Source organism: Salmo salar, chromosome 22 (genome assembly GCF_965601325.2).
Source record: "Salmo salar chromosome 22, fSalSal1, whole genome shotgun sequence".
Taxonomy (NCBI): domain Eukaryota; kingdom Metazoa; phylum Chordata; class Actinopteri; order Salmoniformes; family Salmonidae; genus Salmo; species Salmo salar.
The window spans coordinates 48,334,665-48,359,028 of record NC_138312.1 but is presented as its reverse complement, the minus strand read 5'-3'; the positions used below and the strand labels follow the sequence as shown (position 1 = coordinate 48,359,028).

Here is a 24,364-nt window from a genome sequence, read left to right as displayed (position 1 = left end):
ATAGGGCACCACACAGGATGCAGCCATACACAAAAGTAAAGTATGCTATTGTTACGGATACAGGAATCCTGTGTATGTATCCGGTGTGTGCTTCTTTTCTCTCCTTCTCCTCACAGGTGACAATCATCACTCCCCAATCAGTCATCAATCAGTCCCCAATCAGAAGACACCTGTTCCTTTTCCCTCAACCTATCATAGCCCCTTTCCCTTGGTTTAAAAACCCAGTCAGTTGTTTCCTCCCCAGATCAATCTTTGTGTTCATTCTCGCAATCGCTCTCTTGCTGTGTCCCCATCGCTATCTCTGTATTGATCTCTTTTGTTTTTTCAACTACATGTCACATTTGTCCGGTAATCCTGTGAGTATTGTTTTGTTTGTTTGTTTGTTTGGTGGGAAAAGGGGGTACCAAGACAAGTCGCCCATGGGCATACATTACGCGTAGGAATACTGTGTCTAAGTACCCTAGTTAGAACTGGGCGGACCACCCTCTGTATTTTTGGTTAGTTAGCTAACTGTTCTTGAAATAGGCTAGTCTGTAGGGGTGTTTTTGGCTTATTGTTTCTTTGCTTGGGTCCAGCTCAGCCCCTTTTCTCACACCCCTTTACCGTGTGTTTAAAATAAACCTTTTGAGTTTGACGGTAGATTTCAGTTGTCTGTGGTTTTTGGTTCTCACTGTTCTTTATCACTATTATAATTTGCATGATTTGTTACGGGTCTCGTATCCATCCCCCCCTAGACCGCTGGGCCAAAGGGATTCGTAACAGCTATGTTATGGTGTAATAGTTGCGCAACGCTACACCCAACCTCAATATCTGGCGTATGATATGGTAGACTAATATACAATGTCTTGCAAAATTATTCCGAGCCCTTGGATTTCTTCATATTTTGTCAATAGTTTACACAGCATTTTTTTTAAATATAGTCGTTGCAGAAGTATTCAGCTCCCTAAGTCAATACGTGTTAGAAACACCTTTTGGCATCGACTACAGCTTCTTCTTGGGTAAGAGCTTTCCACACCTGGATTGTGCAATATTTGCCCATTATTCTTTTCAAAATGATTCAAACTCTGTCAAGATGTTGGGTATCATGGGTAGACAGAATTTTAAAAACTTGCCATAGAATTTCAAGCAGATTTAAGTCAACTCTAACTTGGCCACTCAGAAAGATTCACTGTCTTCTTGGTAAGCAGCTCCTGTGTTGATTTGGCTGTGTTCTAGGTTATTGTCCTGCTGAAAGGTGAATTCCTCTCCCAGTCTCTGATGTAAAGCAGGCTGACGCATGTTTCCCTCTAGGATTTTGCCTGTGCTGAACTCCATCTTGTTTCTTTTTGTCCTGGAAAACTCCTCAGTATTGGCCGATGTCAACCATACCATGATGCAGCCACCACCATGCTTAAAAATAAGGAGGCAGTTACTCAGTGATGTGTTGGATTTCTCCCAAACATAAAGCTTTGCATTTATGCCAAAAAGTCTACACCTTTGCTGTGTTTTTTTTGCTATGTATTTGTTTTATTTTCACTGTCATTTAGGTCATTATTGTGGAGTCACTACAATATAGTTGATCAATCCTCAGTTTTTTTCCCATCAAAGCCATTTAACTCTATACTGTAGCTGTTTAAAAATCACCAATGGCTTCATGGTAACGTCTATGAGCAGTTTCATTCCTGTCCTGTAGCTCAGTTCAGAAGGGTGATTGTATCTTTGTGTCTTGGTGGGCTAAAAGTTGATGTATGGAATTATTTTAAGATGGTCATACCGTGGATAATTTAGCTATTTGGTTTTGAATTTCAGGACCCATGTAGGTATAAAAAAAGCTGTCATTTTTTGGGGATAAAATGTTGAATTTGGCAGTTACTGCTATAGCCCACAGAAACACATTGAATTACACATTCATAAATGTCAAAACAGTCCAAAAAAATCCTAATCAACTACCTCCATACTCCCATACATTTATTTTTTATTTTTTTTTAACCGGTACTTGGTTACCTTCAGACGATTCCCATGACACTTCTGAGGGTCGTAGAGCAAAACGAGAACACCATCGCGTTATTGAGTCTCCCTTTCCCACAGTGGGGTCATATTAGTTTGTAGCCCAAACGGTCGGACACTACAGACAGAAGTTGGCACATCGGCGTTACCGACTTTAGATGAGTCCCGTGGGCCCAACCGTTCGGCCGCTACAGATGTTTTTTTTTTTTTTTAGAAGGAATGGGTCCTGGTCTGACAAAGCAGCACTGTAGGGCTGCCACTGTCCACCGCAGATGCGGAAGGGTAACATGGGTGGATGCGGTAGATTGAGACGTAGCCCATACCCAAAACTGAGGCATTTTGATGCAGATTTTTTTTAAATTTCTTTTTTTAAATTTTATTATGTCATTAGATTAGCGCACAGGTGCGTCAATAGATTCTTAGGGATTCATACATAATCCACAGCATAATTATTAACTTGACCAGGCTTAAAAAGATATTCAATGTCTAATTTGTTATTGTTACCCATCTACCAATCGCTGCCCTTCTTTGAGGCTTTCGAAAAAGCTCCCTGGTCTTTGTAGTTGAATCTGTGCTTGAAATTCAATACTTGACTGAGGGACCTTACAGATGTTGTATGTATGGGGGAGAGAGGAAGGGTTAGTCATTCAAAAATTGTCAACCCCTAATTTTACACCTGAACTAATTTAGACTTGCCTAAACAAAGGGGCTTAATACTTATGCAATGACTATTTTAATTCAGAATTTTGTGTTTATCTTTAAATATATTATTTTGTGTAGATTGTTGACCCAAAAAATACAGTAAATCCATTTGAATCCTACTTTGTAACATAATAAATTGTGAAGAAATCCAAAGTGTCTGAATACTTTTGCAATGCAACTGTCATATGTCATCAAGCTTAAATGAATAAACATTCAATGCTTTCTCCTGTCTGACTGCAGCATGATGATGGTGATGATCATCAAAATTAGAAGGCAGCAATTTCACTGCGGTCCTCTTTAATGAATCAAATCAAAGGTTATTGGTCTCGTACACATATTTTGCAGATACAGTACTATCCCGGGTGTAGCTAAATGTTTATGTTCCTAGCTCCAACAGTGCAGTGATGATGGGAAAACCACATTAACCCAGTGAAGGGACAGCATCGCGTGTCAAACTGTTTCTGAAAGTGTTTACTCATTTCCTCTTGATAACAGCGTATTACACCATATCATAGAATCAGATATTGAGATTAGGTAAAGCACTGTCTGTGTTACAAAATACATTTGGTGCTGTTCATAGCAGCTTTGTGTGTTTACAAAAATATCGTCAGCAAAAATATTAGTACTAGTTTTTAGGGGTATCTGTACTTTACTTTACTATTTGTATTTTTGACAACTTTTACTTTTAGAAAATAATGTAGAAAATAATGTACTTTTTACTCCATATATTTTCCCTGACACCCAAAAGTACTCATTGCTTTTTGAATGCTTAGCAGAACAGGAAAATGGTCTAATTCATGCACTTATCAAGAGAACATCTCTGGTCATCCCTACTGCATCTGAACTGGCAGACTCACTGAACACAAATGCTTTGTTTGTAAATTATGTCTGCGTGTTGTGTGCCCCTTGCTATCCATACATTTGTGCTGTCTGGTTTGCTTAAGGAATTTTAAATGATTTATACTTTTACTTTAACTTTTGATACTTAAGTATATTTTTGCTAATTATATTTACTTTTGATAATTAAGTATATTTAAAACCAATTACTTTTAATCAAGTAGTATTTTACTGGATGACTTTCATTTTACTTTATTCATTGTCTATTAAGGTATCTTTACTTTGGCCTCCCGAGTGGTGCAGCGGTCTAAGGCACTCCATCGCAGTGCTAGAAGTGTAACTACAGACCCAGGTTTGATCTCTGGCTGTATCACAACCGGCCGGGATCAGGAGTTCCATAGGCCAGCGCACAATTGGCCCAGTGTCGTCCAGGTTAGGGGAGGGTTTGGCTGGAGGGGCTTTAATTGGCTCATCGCGCTCTAGCTGACCTCGTGGAACGATCTTTCCTATGACACATTGGTGCCTCTGGCTTCCGGGTTAAGTGGGTTTAAGAAATGTTATCACCATTATCAATCATGTGGCAACCGATTAGGGGACAGCATAGCATGTTTAAAGAAGTGCTATCATCTTATTGCAACAGTACCAGTGAAGAGATGGCATAGCGTATGAAACTGCTTAAAAAAGTGAGCAGTCATTTCCTCTTCATCAGAGCCTATTACACATTATCGTACTTTACATTTGTGTATGGCTAATTCCACGCTTACGTGGTGCACTGCTGAGGGCCCTATAGGCCCTTGGTCAATAGTGGTGCTCTGGGGCCTGGTCAGTAGTGGTGCTCTGCTGAGGGCCCTATGGGGCCTGGTCAGTAGTGGGGCTCTGCTGAGGGGGCCCTATGGGCCTTGGTCAGTAGTGGGGCTCTGCTGAGGGGGCCCTATGGGCCTTGGTCAGTAGTGGGGCTCTGCTGAGGGGGCCCTATGGGCCTTGGTCAGTAGTGTGGCTCTGCTGAGGGGGCCCTACGGGCCTTGGTCAGTAGTGGGGCTCTGCTGAGGGGGCCCTACGGGCCTTGGTCAGTAGTGGGGCTCTGCTGAGGGCACTGTGTTGGGAGTCGGGTGCCATTTGGGACGCAACCTTAGGCCATTGTAAGGTGTAATATGATATGGTGTAATCGCTGTTATCAAAAGAAAATGACTGATCAGTTTCTAAACAGTATACAGCCAATGCTGTCCCTTCACTCCCCTCTCCTTGGAAGTGGAACTAGCGATAGTGATCTCTAATGCCATGCCCCTGGTTGAACCAGCACAGTGACTTGGGTTAATTATGGTATAAAAATGGTGAGTTGTTGGAGACAAAATGCATGCAGCCTCCAGCATCTTGTTACTGAAGCTGAACCAAACACTCAGACTCACTCTATCAATTCTCATCACCATGAAGATGCTGTTGACCATCTCTCTGCTCCTCAGTGTTGGCTTTGCACTGGCTGACGCAATGTCTGTTCCGGAAGAGAGAAACGACCTGATCAGACCAGGTTGGAAGGTCATCAGGAACTGTGTGACAGTGACGACGACCATGGTGGATGAGTTTGACAACATGCCGAAGCAGGAGAAGGAGACGGTTCAGATCTTCGGGGGACCAGAGTGTGAGAACAACGAGAGAAGCAAAAGAGGATTTGTTCGCATCGGTCGACAACTCTCCAATTACTGAAGGTATCCATTTAAATATTTGTTGTTCTTGTATATAATTATAAAGTACTGTGGTGCTTGAATAGTACAGGGGTGCTTGAATAGCAGTGGGATAGATTTGAACCCACTTTTGCACTGGTACGTGTATTCCGGAGGCAGTGGCTTAGACCGATATCAATTTGACAGAAAACAATATGAATCTACTCCTTTCTCCTCTCCTATAGTCTTGAGTGGCATCACCTGGAGAAGACTGGCCTGTCCTCCCCAGTTTACGTACGTGACCCTTGACTGTGGGTATCCGGTGACAGTGGACGATCCAGTACAGTGACGGGCAGTGAAGACGACATGGGAATGTGGGATAATCATGAATTAAAGTTCAATTTATTGGATTCACTCTAACTACTGTCCTAGTCTGAAAAGTGTCACACTATACCCTATGTTTTGCAGATTTAATGGTCATAATTAGTTTTCTTCTCTGTTATGTACTTTCTGGTAACTCTCCCTAACTGTGACGACTCTAAGGCCATACTGTAATGTATATGAATACAGTATTGAAAAGTAACCTTGAATTATCATAATGTACGTTGTTAACGCTCACATTTATAATGTTGTTGCATAGGATAGGTCTGATATGGAATACTTCTAATATGATCAAGATAAAAAATACTCATCTAAGGTCAGTTTTGTGTGGGTTTCTCCCTAGGGTGTAGAATTATAGGCAGGGTTTCTCCCTGGGGTGTAGAATTATAGGCAGGGTTTCTCCCTGGGGTGTAGAATTATAGGCAGGGTTTCTCCCTGGGGTGTAGAATTATAGGCAGGGTTTCTCCCTGGGGTGTAGAATTATAGGCAGGGTTTCTCCCTGGGGTGTAGAATTATAGGCAGGGTTTCTCCCTGGGGTGTAGAATTATAGGCAGGGTTTCTCCCTGGGGTGTAGAATTATAGGCAGGGTTTCTCCCTGGGGTGTAGAATTATAGGCAGGGTTTCTCGCTAGGGTTCAGGATTTAAGGTAGCTAAGACAAGTCTAGAGTTGAATATTTAAAGTAGAGTTTCTCCATAGGGTTAAGATTTGGGGGAGGGCAAACCTAGGGTTTAGGATTTAAGGTACCTAGGGTAAGCCTAGAGTAGGGTTTCTCCACAGTGTTTAGGATTTGGGGGAGGACAAACCTAGGGTTTAGGATTCAAGGTAGCTAGGGCAAGTTTAGGGTTTATGATTTAGAGTTTATCTGTAGGGTTTAGGAATAGGGTGAGGGCATGCTGATAAATTTATTCCCAGAGCATATTAAGCTGTGCTACACTAAGTGCTTAAGGTTAACTCTAAATGTCTAGGATCAGGTTAATATCCTAATCTCAATATATTTGATATTTTGGTATTTATTAGAATCCCCATTAGCCGCTGCAAAATAATCAGCTACACTTCCGGGTGTCCACATGAAACATAAAATAATACAGAACATTATTAGTCAAAAACTGAAATAAATACATGTAACTCTGCCTACAATGGTCACACTCCCACGGAAATCTAATTAACATAATATAAAAAAATCTGTCTGTTTAAGCTAGAGAGATGTTTTTTTTCCGCATGGGCCAATATCGCACTTCAGTATCTGCGGTGAAAGATGGCAGAGCTAGAGTGGGGTTTGTCAGACCATGAGACATCCTGAAATTCAGTATTTCACAAAATCGTATGTAGTGTCCGAACGGTTTGGCCTACAAACTATTGTACAACCATACTGAAAGTTGAGACTCTCTCAAACACAAGTGTTCTCCGTTTTGTTGTAGGGTACCCACTAGCCTCACAAGACTAGTCTGCATGTCCCCAGTACCAGTTTAAAAAATGAATGGAAGTATTAGTGCCTAAAATAAGGGGATAAATATAACAAGAAATATATACACTACCGGTCAAAACTTTTATAACACCTACGGGTTTTTCTTTAATTTTACTATATTCTACATTGTAGGATAATAGTGAAGACATCAACACAATGAAATAACACATGGAATCACGTAGTAACCCAAAAAATGTTAATGTCACGATTGTCGTAATAATTGGACCAAGGCGCAGCGGGAGTAGCGTTCCACATCTTTATTAAAATGTGAAACTTAGCAAAATACAAAAAACAAATAAATAAATAAATGAACAAACAAAACGTGAAGATGGTGAAGTGCAAAAAGGCACCTACACAAAAACAATATCCCACAAACACAGGTGGGAAAAATAACTACTTAAATATGATCCCCAATTAGAGACAACGATTACCAGCTGCCTCTAATTGGGAATCATAAAAAATCACCAACATAGAAATCATAACCTAGAACCCCACATAGAAATAATAAACTTGAATACCCCCCAGTCACGCCTTGACCTACTTCACCATAGAGAAACAATGGCTCTCTATGGTCAGGGCATGACAGTTAAACAAATTCTTCAAATAGCCACCATTTGCCTTGATGACAGCTTTGCACACTCTTGGCATTCTCACAATCAGCTTCATAAGGTAGTCACCTGGAATGCATTTCAATTAACAGGTGTGCCTTCTTAAAAGTTAATTTGTGGAATTTCTTTCCTTCTTAATGCGTTTGAGCCAATCAGTTGTTTTGTGACAAGGTAGGGGGTGTATACAGAAGATATCCCTATTTGGTAAAAGACCAAGTGCATATCATGGCAATAACAGTTCAAATAAGAAAAGAGAAACGACAGTCCATCCTTACTTTAAGACATGAAGGTCAGTCAATGCGGAAAATGTCAGTCGCAAAGACCATCAAGAGCTATGATGAAACTGGCTCTCATGAGGACTGCCACAGGAAAGAAACACCCAGAGTTACCTCTGCTGCAGAGGATAAGTTCATTAGACTTACCAGCCTTAGAAATTGCAGGCCAAATAAATGCTTCACAGAGTTCAAGTACTGTAACAGACACATATCAACATCAAATGTTCAGAGGAGACTGTGTGAATCAGGCCATGGTTGAATTGGTGCAAAGAAATCAATAAGAAGAAAACACTTGCTTGGGCCAAGAAAAACAAGGAATGGATATATTTCCACCGGTCTAATGTCCTTTCCTTGTTTTTCTTGGCCCAAGCAAGTGTTTTCTTCTTATTGATTTCGTTGCATCAATTTTCTGACATTCTCCTCCATGAAGCATGGAGGAGGAGGTGTGATGGTGTGGGGTGCTTTGCTGGTGACACTGTCTGTGATTTATTTAGAATTCAAGGCACACTTAATGAGCATGGCTACCACAGCATTCTGCAGCAGTACGCCATCCCATCTGGTTTGTGCTTAGTGGGACTATCATTTGTTTTTCAATAGGACAATGACCCAACACACCTCCAGGCTGTGTAAAGGCTATTTGACCAAGGAGATTGATGGAGTGCTTCATCAGATGACCTGGTCTCCACAACCACCCGACCTAAACCCAATTGGGATGGTTTGGGATGAGTTGAACCACAGAGTGAAGGAAAAGAAGCCAACAACTCCTTCAAGACTTTTGGAAAAGCATTCCAGGTGAAGCTGGTTGAGAGAATGCCCAGAGTGTGCAAAGCTGTCAACAAGGCAAAGGGTGGCTACTTTGACAAATCTAAAATATATTTTTCATTTGTTTAACACTTTTTTGCTTACTACATGATTCCATATGTGTTTTTTTCCTAGTTTTGATGTCTTCACTATTATTCTACAATGTAGAAAAAAGTAAATTAAATAAATAAAAACCCTGGAATGGGTAGGTGTGTCCAAACTTTTGACTGGTACTGTATATATTTCTTAATTCCCTTCTTTTACTTTTGTATTGTTGTGAATTGTTACATACTACTGCACAGTTGAAGCTAGGAACACAATCATTTCGCTATAACCACAATAACATCTGCAAAAATGTGTATGTGATCAAAAAAAAATGATTTTAATTTGATAAACAAGGTTTAGCGTTGAGTGCGTGATTTGGCCCAAAAAATTATGTTTTTCATTTCTTAGATATTCAGCACAATCCAATTGCTAGTTAACCATTCTAAAACTGACTGAAGCTCTATGTTAAGGGTGTCAGTTACAGTTGAAGTCGGAAGTTTCCATACACTTAGGTTGGAGTCATTGAAACTCGTTTTTCAACCAGTCCACAAATTTCTTGTTAACAAAATATAGTTTTGGCAAGTCAGTTAGGGCATCTACTTTGTGCATGATACAAGTAATTGTTCCAACAATTGTTTACAGACCGATTATTTCACTTTTCATTCACTGTATCAAAATTCCAGTAGGTCAGAAGTTTACATCCACTAAGTTGACTGTGCCTTTAAACAGCTTGGCTTTAGAAGCTTCTGATAGGCTAATTGACATCTTTTGAGGCAATTGGAGGAGTACCTGTGGATGTATTTCAAGGCCTACCTTCAAACTCAGTGCCTTTTTGCTTGGCATCATGGGAAAAATCTAAAGAAATCAGCCAAGACCACAGAAAAAATATTCTAGACCTCCACAAGCCTGAAGGTACCACGTTCATCTGTGCAAACAATAGTACGCAAGTATAAACACCATGGAACCACGCAGCCGTCATACCGCTCAGGAAGGAGACGTGTTCTGTCTCCTAAAGATGAACGTACTTTGGTGCAAAAAAATGCAAATCAATCCCAGACAAAAACAGCAAGGACCTTGTGAAGATGCTGGAGGAAACAGGTACAAAAGTATCTATATCCACAGTAAAACGAGTCCTATATCGACATAACCTGAAAGGCCGCTCAGCAAGGAAGAAGCCACTGCTCCAAAACCGCCATAAAAAAAACAGACTACTGTTTGCAAATGCACATGGGGACAAAGATCGTACTTTTTGGAGAAATGTCCACCTGTCGGATGAAACACAAATAGAACTGTTTGGCTATAATGACCATCGTTATGTTTGGAGGAAAAAGGGGGAGGCTTGCAATACTGAAGAACAACATCACAACCGTGAAGCACGGGGGTGGCAGCATCATGTTGTGGGGGTGCTTTGCTGCAGGAGGGACTGGTGCACTTCACAAAATAGATGGCATCATGAGGAAAGAAAATAATGTGGATATTTTCAAGCAACATCTCAAGACATCAGTCAGGAAGTTACAGCTTGGTCACAAATGGGTCTTCCAAATGGACAATGACCCCATGCGTACTTCCAAAGTTGTGGCAAAACGGCTTAAAGACAACAAAGTCAAAGTATTGGAGTGGCCATAACAAATTCCTGACCTCAATCCCATCGGAAATTTGTGGGCAGAACTGAAAAAGCGTGTGCGAGCAAGGAGGCCTACATACCTGACTCAGTTACACCAGCTCTGTCAGGAGGAATGGGCCAAAATTCACCTAACTTGTTGTGGGAAGCTTGTGGAAGGCTACCTGAAATGTTTGACTCAAGTTAAACAATTTAAAGGCAATGCTACAAAATACTAATTGAGTGTATGTAAACTTCTGACCCACTGGGAATGTGATGAAAGAAATAAAAGCTGAAATAAATCATTATCTCTACTATTATTCTGACATTTCACATTCTTAAAATAAATTGGTGATCCTAACTGACCTATGACAGGATTTTTTTACTAGGATTAATTGTCAGGAATTGTGAAAAACTGAGTTTAAATGTATTTGGCTAAGGTGTATGTAAATTTCCGACTTTAACCCTATCTATTTTACTGTTGCAGCTGACATGTATACTGTTGAGTTATCAGTGTACATAGACACACAAGCTTTATTCAAGGTCAGTGGAGGGTAATTTGCAAAAACAGAATACAATAACGGCCCTAGCCGCCTGCCCTGTGGTACACCACGCTCAACTGAATTTGCATGAGAGAGGCTTCCATTAACGAAAACCCTGTGTGTTCTATTAGATAGATAAATCTCAGTCTATAATAAGGCAGAGCATGCAAATCCATAACACTGGCGTTTTTCCAGCTATACAGTAGGTTATGACATCAGAAGCTGCACTGAAGTCTAACAAAACAGCTCCCACAAACTTCTTAGTATCAATTTCTTTCAGCCAATCTTCAGTAATTTGTGTCAGTGCCGAGCATGTTGAGTGCCCTTCCCTATAACCATGCAGAAAGTCTTGGGTTGTGGAATGACCTTTGCCTCCCTCCATGTCTGAGGGAACACGCCATCTTCTTAAATTGAAGATGTGGCAAACATGAGTCAGAATGTATTCCGTTAACAACCTAAGCAATGTACCATCCAGGTTGTCAGTACCAGGTGGTTTGTCCTTATTTATATACTGAACAAAAATATAAACGCAACATAGAACAATTTCAAAGATTTTACTGAGTTACAGTTCATATAAGGAAATCAGTCAATTGAAATAAGGCCCTAATCTATAGATTTTACATGACTAGGCAGGGGTGTAGCCAGGGGTGGGCCTGGGGTAGAGAAGTGGGTGCTTATGGTAGAGAAATTAAGATTCAGTACTCTGGCAACAGCTCTGGTGGACATTCATGCAGTCAGCATGCCAATTGCACGCTCCCTCAAAACTTGAGGCATCTGTGGCATTGTGTGTGTGACAAAACTACCTTTTATTGTGCCCAGTACAAGGTGCACTTGTGTAATAATCATGCTGCTTAATCAGCTTCTTGATATGCCACACCTGTCAGGTGGATGGATTATATTGGCAAATTAGAAATAATTTGTTGGTGCGTATGGAACATTTCTGGGATATTTTATTTCAGCTCATAAAACATGGGACCAACACGTTACATGTTGCTTTTATATTTTTGTTCAGTAATAGATACCAATAATTTTTTCACCTCTTCCACACCCACTTTGTGGAACTTAAAACTACAGTGCTTGTCTTTCATTATTTGGTCCATTATGCATGAATATGAAGACTCAGCATTTGTTATTTGCATGTCGTGCCTAAGTTTGCAACTCTTGTCAACAAGAAAGTTATTAAAGTGCTTGGCAATATCAAAAGGTTGTGTTATGAACAAGCAATTTGCCTTAATGAAGGATGGAGCCGAGTTTGCTTTCTTGCCTAGAATTTAATTGAAAGTACTCCAAAGCTTTTTACTATCATTCTTTATATAATGTATCTGTGTTCCATAGTTTAGTTTATTCTACATTTTCTTTAGTTTAGTTACATGATTTCTAAATATATTGTATGTTTGCCAGTCTGCTGTGTATTCCCTTTGTCTCATCCCTTTCAGTTTTTCAATTCATCATCTATCCATGGGGATTTGGCAGTTCTAACAGTCAGTTTCTTGATTGTTGTATGCCTGTCAGTAACCGGAAGAAGCAGTTTTATAAATGCTTCAAGTGCAGAGTCAGGATGTTCCTCATTACCTACATCAGACCAACAAATATTTTCACATCTTCAAGATAGGCATCATTGCAAAACCCTGTCGTGACGTTGGATTGATTAATGTGACGACTGCTGTTCATCGAATGATTAACTGTTTATAATTACGTGATTAAATTAATCAGTTAATAATAACTCAGTAACCTGGGGCATCATGGGAAAGTTTGGCTTTATTGAGTTTAGCTTTATTTCCCAAATGAACTCAAAGAATAACAGAATATCGTTTTTACAACAGTCGCTAATTCATTAATTTCCTCTACAGTCTCATTCTGAACGTCGCATAATCCGGGAATCTGCACAAACCTGAGTGCCACTAAATAAGTCTGTACCACACCAATTGAGTTGATTATTTAACTACTAACAAGCTGAAATTATAATATAAGATATACATACACACAGTCTGGGCTATTGATTAGAACTTAGTACAATGACACAGGTCCCTAGCGGGCCACCACAATATAACACCTGTTACACAAAATGGGGATTTCAAAAGAGAGAGAAAGAGAGAGTGCACGAGAGAAAAGCACACCTGGATACATTTGTAAACTATGCTTAGTTTAACCCTAACCTTGCCCCATACTGCCGCTCTGATGGGTCAGAATATAATGATGTAATTACGTGTGGAAGGGCTCCGATGGGCTGTCTCTTCGTAGACGGGGTACGCCTTCTCCTCTGATGATGGCACTTCTTTGGTTACTGGGTGTAACTCCCTGATTGTCCTCACGATGTCAGTGTCCTTTGTCTTAGTGGTCTGTTTCTCGCCATTGTTCTGAAAAGGGGTCTTCTGAGGACAGCCAGCCGTGTAGCTCAGGGATCCAGCATAGGAATGAAAGCAGTGTGGACACACGATTCCTTGGAGAGTGGTAACCGGGTGGTCCTGATTGAATTCACCCTCTTAGACACAGCTACTCATCCGTAGTATAGACTGTTAAAAGGTTCCTTTGTCTTCTTCAACCTCGTGTTGCGTTTTGGGGTTACAACTAATCAGACCTTGGCTGCAGCTCATGGTCAGCTAGTCATGATGTTAATTCTTAACTCACATGTTTTATACCCTCAGAAATGGGTGTTTCTGCCTTTAGGGCAATTCTCTGTGCGTACCAAGTTACGAGGCAAGGTCTGGATTTTACCCAGATCCAATTTAGACAACTAACTTCACATTTCATCTTAACAAAAACATTCTCTTTGATCTGGACATCTTCCACACAATGTACAGTATGCAAACATCAGGTAAATATTGTGAAAACTTCAAGTTACAAAGTTTTTGATTATAATGTCGTCATTTAACTTTTACTAACATAACAAAAACAACATTAATTTTCACATTCCATCTATCGTCATTACTACCATTTTGTCTGATGAAACATATTGTCCCAAAGTCCATTTATTGCATCTTATTGTTCTGAGGTAGGTTCTCCATAGACCCATCATACATTCCATTCCTCCACAGTGAGAGGACAAGGGATTTTGTCTGCTACCTTAAGATTTACAATGGGCGTGAGGTGTCATAAAAAAAACACCTCCATACCTCTTGATCTCTCCCCCTCTGGCGGGTGTGAGAGATGTCTCTTGTAGGAGTGTGGTCCACGGTAACCAGTCCCGAACAGGCCAACCCCTTGCATGACAACCCCTTGCATGATCATTTATACACAATTTTAGGAACTTTTGTTTTCTAGATATGGGTATTATATTATGATCACTACATACATGGGTGTGGATACTGCTTTAGAGCAGATTTCTGCAACATTAGTAAAAAATGTATCAATACACGTGGATGATTTAGTTCCTGTTCTGTTTGTAAATACACTGGTAGGTTGACTGATAACTTGAACCAGATTGCAGGCCTTGGTTATAGCTAGGAACTTCTTTTTGAGTGGGCAGCTTGATGACAACCGGTCAATATTTATGTCACCCAGAAAATATACCTCTCTGTTGATATCACATACATTATCCAACATTTCACACATATAGTCCAAATACTGACTTTTAGCACTTGGTGGTGTAGCAACTTCCTACGGAAATATGCTTTAGTTGAAGCAGATGAACCTGTAGCCATATTACTTCCACATCATCTGACTTGAGATCCTCTCTCAGCCTAACAGGAATATGACTCTATTGCAGTAACTTTTCAACACTGTTACCAATCATATTGGTGGGCAATGGATTAACATATTAATGTTAAAGATGATCTTCATGTCTTGTGAAAAACCACCCTAAATCTAATACAACAGAAACACAATGTCTTATCATATGTCTTTGTTTCATCTTTTAGAGTCCCCCTTATTTGCATTCACAACATTGATAACGCCGCTCTAAGAAAATCACATTTCAGACTTAGCACAAAATTACCTCTAGCTAATGAAAATGCTTAACATGCTTTTGAAAATATGCTAATTCAAAACAGTGTGCAACATAAATAAAAATAACATATGCTTATAACATTAGGAATTCAACTCTGCGTTTTCTCTTTCACTTCTTCATAGGCCCTTCACTTCGTACTTATCCACATGATGGTACAGATTTAAGATCTTAATTTGATTTCCCTGTGGCAGGGGAATTTTCCTGCAATGCAGGACATTTAAAATGTGTACCATATTTGAGGTTTAAAAGGCTTCTGAAGTTTGTAATTTGCACTTTGAAATTTCAGACTTCATTTTCCCCTGCAAAAATGTCTATTAATTATAATCCACATAATAATTCACATTTCCTGTTGCTGCAGGATTATTTTCCTGCTGTAGCAAACTGGTTTAAATTAAGATCCTACATCTGTACATCTTTTAGAAATACTACTTGTCCTGAGGCAAACCTCACACTTCAAAGCAATACTGATATCGGGGTATATATATTTATTTTCTTTCAAAAATGATTCATTTCCCCATAGCTGTTAGCAGAAAACAACGTAAGTTCAGAGAAATTTGGGTTTTTGATGTGGGATAAAAAACACACTGCATGAATGGAAAACAAATCTCACGGGAAATAAGGCCTAATACTGAAACACAACAGTAGCAAATTTAACCAAGACTGGAATATGAGTAGTTGAACAAGTCTTTATTTTAAGCATTGACACGCATAATGGGGTTGTTAAGGTACACAGACACCATTATAGTGACATATGGGTAGTTGACATGACTCCCCTTTTTTGTCCATCATGGTAAACACAAATATAATTTATGCAATTATTATTATATATTTTTTTTATGTGGTAATTATCCAATAGTGTGACTGTCCCAGGTAAGTTCATGGAACTTAAGTAAATTCATGAAAGAATGTGTATAATTCCCTTCACCTACTCTTTTTGTTGTAACACAGAAGTTTATTTCATGAAACAATATTCCACAAGTCTATTCATGATATTTCAAAATAGTTGATTAATTACATTTTTTGTCCCATAAAGCAATGTCCACTTGGTGTGACACAGTTATGTGATTAAACAATGAGCTTATCATGTTTCAGGTAAGACCCAGATGCCGACAACTTCGAAGTAACAACACTTTATTAATCCAACAGGGGCAGGCAAAAGACAGGTCAAGGGCAGGCAGGGGTCAGTAATCCAGATAGGTGGGGCAACGGTACAGGACAGCAGGCAGGCTCAGGGTCAGGGTAGGCAGAGGTCAGTAATCCAGATAGGTGGGGAAAAGGTACAAGACAGCAGGCAGGCTCAGGGTCAGGGCAGACAGAAAAGGTCAACACTGGGGAAAATTAGAAAACATTGCGAGACAGGAAAGAGGGAAAACCGCTGGTAAAATTGATGAAACAAAATGAACTGGCAACAGACAAACAGAGAACACAGGTATAAATACACAGGGGATAATGAGGAAGATGGGTGACACCTGGAGGGGGGTGGAGACAATCACAAAGACAGGTGAAACAGATCAGGGTGTGACAGAGCTAGCATTTGGGCACTATTGCTTGAAAGGGCTGGAGCACATGGTCTGAACAGATTGTAAGCTTTATAGGAAATATTTATCAAAATATTGCACTTTTCTGTCATTGCCATAAAATCGAATCAAATCCAATTGTATTTGTCACATGCGCCGAATACAACCTTACAGTGAAATGCTTATTTACAAGCCCTTAACCAACAATGTTTAAGAAAAAAATACAAATAAAGTTACAAATAAAGTTACAAATAAATAAACTGCAGCAGTAAAATAACAAGCGAGGCTATGTAGATTGACTCTGTACCGGTACAGAGTCAATGTGCGGGGGCACTGGTTAGTCAAGGTAATTGAGGTAATTTACTTAGTCCTTTGGTGTGACGCCTTTTGTATGTACAGTACCAGTCAAAGGTTTGGACACACCTACTCATTCAAGGGTTTTTCTTTATTTTTACTATTTTCTACATTGTAGAATAATAGTGAAGACATCAAAACAATGAAATAACACATACGGAAGCATGTAGTAATCAAAACATTTTTAAACAAATGAAAATATATTTTTACTTGAGATTCTTCAAAGTAGCCACCCTTTGCTAAATACGGCTACTAGAATCCTGACTAGAACCAAAAAATGTGATCATATTACTCCAGTGCTAGCCTCCCTACACTGGCTTCCTGTTAAGGCAAGGGCTGATTTCAAGGTTTTACTGCTAACCTACAAAGCATAACATGGGCTTGCTCCTACCTATCTTTCCGATTTGGTCCTGCCGTACATACCTACACGTATGCTACGGTCACAAGACGCAGGCCTCCTAATTGTCCCTAGAATTTCTAAGCAAACGGCTGGAGGTAGGGCTTTCTCCTATAGAGCTCCATTTTTATGGAATGGTCTGCCTACCCATGTGAGAGACGCAGACTCAGTCTCAACCTTTAAGTCTTTACTGAAGACTTATCTCTTCAGTAGGTCCTATGATTAAGTATAGTCTGGCCCAGGAGTGTGAAGGTGAATGGAAAGGCTGGGGGTGCGTCACTTGAGTGGGTTGAGTCACTGACGTGGTCTTCCTGTCTGGGTTGGCGCCCCCCCCCCCCCCCTTGGGTTGTGCCGTGGCGGAGATCTTTGTGGGCTATACTCGGCCTTGTCTTAGGACGTTAAGTTGGTGGTTGGAGACATCCCTCTAGTGGTGTGGGGGCTGTGCTTTGGCAAAGTGGGTGGGGTTATATCCTGCCTGTTTGGCCCTGTCCGGGGGTATCATCGGATGGGGCCACAGTGTCTTCTGATCCCTCCTGTCTCAGCCTCCAGTATTTATGCTGCAGTAGTTTATGTGTCGGGGGGCTAGGGTCAGTCTGTTACATCTGGAGTATTTTTCTTGTCTTATCCGGTGTCCTGTGTGAATTTAAATATGCTCTCTCTAATTCTCTCTTTCTTTCTTTCTTTCTTTCTTTCTTTCTTTCTTTCTTTCTTTCTTTCTTTCTTTCTTTCTTTCTTTCTTTCTTTCTTTCTTTCTGTCTTTCTCTCGGAGGACCTGAGCCCTAGGACTATGCCTCAGGACTACCTGGCATGATGACTCCTTGCTGTCCCCAGTCCACCTGGCCGTGCTGCTGCTCCAGTTTCAACTGTTCTGCCTGCGGCTATGGAACCCTGACCTGTTCACCGGACGTGCTTGTTGCACCCTTGACAACTACTATGATTATTATTATTTGACCATGCTGGTCATTTATAAACATTTTAACATCTTGACCATGTTCTGTTATAATATCCACCCGGCACAGCCAGAAGAGGACTGGCCACCCCATAGCCTGGTTCCTCTCTAGGTTTCTTCCTAGGTTTTTGGCCATTCTAGGGAGTTTTTCCTAGGGAGTTTTTCCTAGCCACAGTGCTTCTTTCACATGCATTGCTTGCTGTTTGGGGTTTTAGGCTGGATTTCTGTACAGCACTTTGAGATAGCTGATGTACGAAGGGCTATATAAATACATTTGATTTGATTTGATTTTGCCTTGATGACAGCTTTACACACTCTTTTTTTATTTAATTTTTATTAAGGGGTGGATCAACTTTAATATTGTGGATAGATTGTTGCTTCCATCATTTCTAATCGCCCATATATTTTTGGGGTAAATATAAATATCCATATACATACATATATATATATAAATAAAACAGGTATTTTCCTATATATATATATATATATATATATATATATATATATATATATATATATATATATATATATATATATATATATACACAGTATCTCACAAAAGTGAGTACACCCCTCACATTTTTGTAAATATTTGAGTATATCTTTTTATGTGATAACACTGAAGAAATGACACTTTGCTACAATGTAAAGTAGTGAGTGTGCAGCTTGTATAACAGTGTAAATTTGTTGTCCCCTCAAAATAACACAACACACAGCCATTAATGTCTAAACCATTGGCAACAAAAGTGAGTACACCCCTAAGTGTTATTGTTGTAAATGACTATTGTAGCTGGAATCGGCAGATTTTTTATGGAATATCTACATAGGCGTACAGAGGCCCATTATCAGATACCATCGCTCCTGTGTTCCAATGGCACATTGTGTTGGCTAATCCAAGTTTATGATTTTAAAAGGCTAATTGATCATTAGAAAATCATTTTGCAATTATGTTAGCGCAGCTGAAAACTGTTTTTCTGATTAAAGAAGCAATAAAACTGGCCTTCTTTAGACTCGCAATGTACAAACAATACTTAAAATAACATAAACAATATAATTATAGAGTTAAACTCAAAATACCAACATGTGAGAAATACTGTATTTTATTAATGTTTCAATGGAACCAACCAAAATCATACAATTATTTAATACAAAATAAATTTCACCAAAATCAAGGTTTCATCATTATTGGCACTCCTCATTTAGTACTTAGTACCACCACCTCTGGTAAGGATAACAGCATGGAGTCTTTTCCTGTAATGTTTGACAAGGTTAAGGAACACATTTGGAGGGATTTTGGACCATTCCTCTATGCAGACCCTTTCAAGATCCTTCACATTCTTGGGTTTGCGCTTATCAACTGCCCTCTTCAACTCAGCCCACAGGTTTTCGATGGGATGGAGGTCCGACAAATGACATGGCCATGGCAGAACATTGATTTTGTTGTCACAGAACCATTTCTGTGTGGATCTTGAGGTATGTTTTGGGTCATTGTCTTGTTGAAAGTCCACATACGGCCTAATCCCAGCCTTCTGGCAGAGGCAACCAGATTGTCACCCAAAATTGCCTGGTACTTGGTGGAATTCATTATGCCATCAGTCTTAACCAGTGCCTCTGGACCTCTGGAATTAAAACAGCCCCAAAACATCACTGACCCACCACCATATTTCACCGTGAGTCTGAGGTGCCTCTCCTTGTATGCATCTCTGTTTCGACGCCAAACATGCCGATGCTGTATCTGACCAAAACGTTCAATTTTGATCTCATCTGACCAGAGCACCTTCTTCCAATCATAATTTAAATGACGTTTGGCAAACTCCAAGCGCTTGCATCTGTGTCTTGGGGTCATTAAGGGCTTTCTTCTGGAACCCTTCCAAAGAGCCTGTGGTTGTGGAGGTGGCGTCTGATGGTGCTTTTTGAAACCTGGTGACCCCAAGATGCCACCAAGGCCTGCAATTCTTTCACAGTGATTCTTGGGGACTTTGTTGCTTCTCTCACGATCCTACTCCCTATCCTGGGGGGCAAAATGCATTTGCATCCTCTACCCGTGAGGTTTTCAACTGTTCCATATCTTTTGAATTTTTTAATAATTGCCCTGACAGTGCTCAGTGGTATATTCAATCGTTTGTGGATCTTCTTGTAGCCTTTACCAGATTTATGAAAGTCTACGACCATTTGTCTCTTTTGAACTTCCAGTTCTTTTGTTTTCTTCATGGTGTTGGATGACAAAGGGATATTGCATGCCTGTTACCTCATTTTTATACCCTAGTGAAAAAGGAAGTGATGTAATGGCTCAATATAGTTCCTAAACGCTTAGATAAACTTAAATAAGTGGAATTAAATTCCTGGTTTAATGTTGGTAGATCTTATTTACAATAATATTTAAGGGTGCCATTAATTCTGAAACTTTGATTTAGAGGACATTGATTTTTAATTAAATCAACAAATTATTTTGTTGGGTTCCATTGAAACATTAATGAAGTACAGTATTTTTCACATGTTATTTTGAGTTTATCTCTATAATTACATTGTTTATATTTTTTTAAGTATTGTTTGTGCATTGCCAGTCAGGGGTGCCATTAATTTTGGAGCCCACTGTAGGATACCATTTACAAAGATTATACCTTTTTTAAACATTTTATCGAAAAATATGTTGTTGTTTTTTAAATCAATTAGTACAGTTGTTGCCAAAGGTTTTGAGAATGACACAAATATAAATTTTCACAAAGTCTGCTGCCTCAGTTTGTATGATGGCAATTTGCATATACTCCAGAATGTCATGAAGAGTGATCAGATGAATTGCAATTAATTGCAAAGTCCCTCTTTGCCATACAAATGAACTGAATCCCCCAAAAACATTTCCCCTGCATTTCAGCCCTGCCACAAAAGGACCAGCTGACATCATGTCAGTGATTCTCTCGTTAACGCAGGTGTGAGTGTTGACGAGCACAAGGCTGGAGATCACTCTGTCATGCTGATTGAGTTTGAATAACAGACTGGAAGTTTCAAAGGAGGGTGGTGCTTGGAATCATTGTTCTTCCTCTGTCAACCATGGTTACCTGCAAGGAAAAACGTGCCGTCATCATTGCTTTGCACAAAAAGGGCATCACAGGCAAGGATATTGCTGCCAGTAAGATGGCACCTAAATCAACCATTTATCGGATCATCAAGAACTTCAAGGAGAGCGGTTCAATTGTTGTGAAGAAGGCTTCAGGGCGCCCAAGAAAGTCTAGCAAGCACCAGGACCGTTTCCTAAAGTTGATTCAGCTGCGGGATCGGGGCACCACCAGTACAGAGGTTGCTCAGGAATGGCAGCAGGCAGGTGTGAGTGCATCTGGACGTACAGTGAGGTGAAGACTTTTGGAGGATGGCCTGGTGTCAAGAAGGGCAGCAAAGAAGCCACTTCTCTCCAGGAAAAACATCAGGGACAGACTGATATTCTGCAAAAGGTACAGGGATTAGACTGTTGAGGACTGGGGTAAAGTCATTTTCTCTGATGAATCCCCTTTCCGATTGTTTGTGGCATCCGTAAAAAAGCTTGTCCGGAGAAGACAATGTGAGCGCTACCATCAGTCCTGTGTCATGCCAACAGTAAAGCATCCTGAGACCATTCATGTGTGGGGTTGCATCTCAGCCAAGGGAGTGGGCTCACTCACAATTTTGCCTAAGAACACAGCCATGAATAAAGAATGGTACCAACACATCCTCCGAGAGCAACTTCTCCCAACCATCCAGGAACAGTTTGGTGACGAACAGTGCCTTTTCCAGCATGATGGAGCACATTGCCATAAGGCAAAAGTGATAACTAAGTGGCTCGGAGAACAAAACATCAATATTTTGGGTCCATGGCTAGGAAACTCCCCAGACCTTAATCCCATTGAGAACTTGTGGTCAATCCTCAGGAGGCGGGTGAACAAACAAAACCCACAAATTCTGACAAACTCCAAGCATTGATTATGCAAGAATGGGTTGCCATCAGTCAGGATGTGGCCCAGAAGTTAATTGACTGCATGCCAGTGCGGATTGCAGAGGTCAAGAAAAAGAAGGGTCAACACTGCAAATATTGACTCTTTGCATCAACTTCATGTAATTGTCAATAAAAGCCTTTGACACTTATGAAATGCTTGTAATTATACTTCAGTATTCCATAGTAACATCTGACAAAAATATCTAAAGACATTGAAGCAGCAAACTTTGTGGAAATTAATATTTGTGTCATTCTCAAAACTTTTGGCCACGACCGTATATTTGAGTTTAACCACAATATTTGTTATATTATTTGTTCTGTATTTTCAGGTGGATTAAACTGAAATTGCAACCAACTTTCTAAGGCTTGATTTCCTTTTCAAATAACCGAAAGTGAGCAGTTGTAATCTGAATTAAGGGAAAAGGCCATTCTTGAACATGGGGTGAGACATTCTTACTAATTTACTAGAGAACCATTTCAGATTTAAATATAACTTTTTATGAGTGATGCCTTTAGTGAGATGTCTAATGCTTTAATATTTAATAATTTCTGCCCTCCAAATTCATATTCGTTATATAAATAGAACCTTTTAATGTTGTCTGGCTTGCCATTCCAAATAAAATTGAATATTTTTTGTTCATATAATTTAAATAGCAGGTCACTAGGTGTAGGCGAAACCATAAGCAAATAGGTAAACTGTGATATGACTAAAGGAGTGATCAGGGTGATTTTTCCACAAATAGTGTCACGGATCCCTCCGTAACTTTCATCACGCACACCTGTCCCCTATTCCCACCGATTAGTATTTGTATATGTGTGCCATTTTGTTTCCATGGTCTTGTCGATTATTGTTACAATGTCCGTTAGTGTGTGTGAGTACCTGTGCTGTGTGTTTTGACTTTCATGCCATTGTGGATTGCGCAGATGATTACGGGTGTTCCCATGTGCGCGTGTGTTATTTATTCGAGGTACTCCTTGCTCTTTTGTTTTGGGTTTCTATCCTGTGTTTTGTAACTTGTTGGTTTGGTCTTTTACACGGCACACCGTAATCTGGGCTTAATAAAAACCCTATTACACGTTCCTGCGACTGTCTCCCGAACCTCTTCATACCAACATGAAAAATAAACAGGTATTTTCCTTTCCATGGTAGCAAGATCTTATCTATTTTTGCTACATTTCTATAAAAATGTATTGGAGTTTGTATACCGCGTATGTCCACATCCCCGTCAGACCATTTTATTGGTAAACTACACGTTAATGTAAAAGCTGCATTTTTTTGTGATCCAATATGTAATATAGTACACTTGTCATAATTTGGTTTTAATCCAGAGAGGTTAGCAAAATAGTCTAGATCCTCTATGAGGCTGTTGACGGATTCTAATTGTGGTTTTAAAAGAAAACATGAATCATCAGTGTACAATGACACCTTTGATATTTAGCCACAGATTTCTAATCCCTTAATATTATTGTTGGATCTAATTTTAGCAGCTAACATTTTGGTGGCAATAAAAAATAGATATGCCAATAGTGGACAACCTTGTTTTACTCTTCTTGACAGTAGCCATCATTTAATATTTTACACCTTACTATAGGGTTACTATACATAACTTTAACCCATTTTATAAGAGATTCTCAAATTGAAAAATTCAAGGAATTTATAAATAAACTCCAGTCGTACTTTATCAAAAGCCTTTTCAAAATCAGTTATGAAAGCTAGGCCTGGTTTCCCCGATATTTCATAGTATTCTATTGTTTCCAGTACTTGTCTTATATTATCTCCAATGTATTGTCCATGTAAAAAACCTGTCTGATTAGGATGAATAATATCTGACAATACCTTTTTAATTATATGCACCAAGCATTTATTTAGCATAGCTCTGTAACATAGAATCACAACACTGAAGTGGAAGAGGCCTCCAATTTTCAAATGGACTGGATCTTTATATATACCACTTGGATCCTGTTTCAGTAATAATGAAATCAGACCTTGTTGCGTGCCCGATAATCTACCGTTTATATAGGAGTGGTTAAAACATGCTAATAATGGTCCTCTGAGTATATCAAAAAAGTCTGGTATACTTCCACTGGTATGCCATCCATCCCTGGAGTTTTCCCAGCCTTAAATGCTTTAACCTTTAAATACGTGAGTTCCAAATATCTCTAACTGTCGCCCCAGCATGAGTTTTTTTATGCACGTGATGTTAGAACGTTCTCTCCATTCCAGAATGTGATTGTTACGCAACAATACATTTAATCCGCGCTGCCCTCAAACCAAGGCACGCAGCTTGTTTTTATTTATAGGCTGTTTCAACTTGTCAATTTCAAATGATTTCCTA

The 24,364-nt window shown here is 39.7% G+C and overlaps 1 long non-coding RNA gene across 1 annotated transcript; it reads left to right on the top strand.

Annotated features, from left to right (window-relative positions):
* Positions 1-4,875: 4,875 nt before the first annotated feature.
* Positions 4,876-5,879, top strand: LOC106583595 (uncharacterized). Its single transcript, XR_001323566.3, has 2 exons — positions 4,876-5,228; positions 5,429-5,879. It is a non-coding gene; the product is annotated as an uncharacterized LOC106583595 (long non-coding RNA).
* Positions 5,880-24,364: the final 18,485 nt, after the last annotated feature.